This window comes from Podarcis muralis, chromosome 16 (genome assembly GCF_964188315.1).
Source record: "Podarcis muralis chromosome 16, rPodMur119.hap1.1, whole genome shotgun sequence".
Lineage (NCBI taxonomy): Eukaryota > Metazoa > Chordata > Lepidosauria > Squamata > Lacertidae > Podarcis > Podarcis muralis.
This window is the reverse complement of record NC_135670.1, coordinates 25,481,691-25,482,480: the sequence shown is the minus strand read 5'-3', so window position 1 is coordinate 25,482,480 and position 790 is coordinate 25,481,691. Positions and strand designations below refer to the sequence as shown.

Sequence of the window (790 nt, the reverse complement as noted above, 5' to 3'; positions counted from 1 at the left end):
GCCCAGAAGGTAACACATTACGCTTGAACCAGAAGCCGCATTTTGGTTGCACAGTTGCTGACAGGAGTGAGGCCTTGTCAGTGTAGAAGACCTGGTTGCCCATTTGCTACTGGGCCGAGTTCAAGGTCCTTTATAAGTCTATAAAGTCCTTAAGAGCTTGGGACCAGTTTGTCTACGAGGTCACCTCACCCCATATTCGCCCCCTCAACCACTTTGATCAGTGGAGCTGGCATTGTTACAGGTGCCACAGGATACCAGTTCCGCATCTGCAAGAAATCAATCTCTTAGTGTGGCAACACACAAACTTTGGAACTCCCTGCCTATTGACATCGGGCAGGAGCCTTCACACTACTCTTTTTGGCGCCTGCGAAAAAATGTTTTCGTTCAGGCAAGCCCAGATGTTTAGAAAGCTGATGCAAGCTTCAGCTGAGGTGGCTCAGCTGGTAGAGCATGAGACTCTTAATCTCAGGGACATGGGTTCGAGTCCCACATTGGGCAAACGATTCCTGTGCTGGAGGGGGTTGGACTAGATGGCCCTTGTGGTCCCTTCCAACTCTATGGTTCTGTGAAGTTTTAGTCTGTTTTTATTTTAACTTTTTGAAAGTTTTAAATTATTGTTGTTAATTCTTCTTGTTCATAATTTTATTGCTTTATCTTTTTTTTGCAAACCGCTTTGAGGGGGTTCCTTTAAAAAAAAAACACCACACCAAACAAGTGGCATACGAATTTTATGGAATAAATAAATGATAAATAATTGGATGAATGCCCTTATGACCCTCCTCTTGCTGGG

The 790-nt window shown here is 44.3% G+C and overlaps 1 non-coding gene across 1 annotated transcript; it reads left to right on the top strand.

Moving 5' to 3' along the window:
- Positions 1-425: 425 nt before the first annotated feature.
- TRNAK-CUU (transfer RNA lysine (anticodon CUU)) lies at positions 426-498 on the top strand. Its single transcript has one exon. It is a non-coding gene; the product is annotated as a tRNA-Lys (tRNA).
- Positions 499-790: the final 292 nt, after the last annotated feature.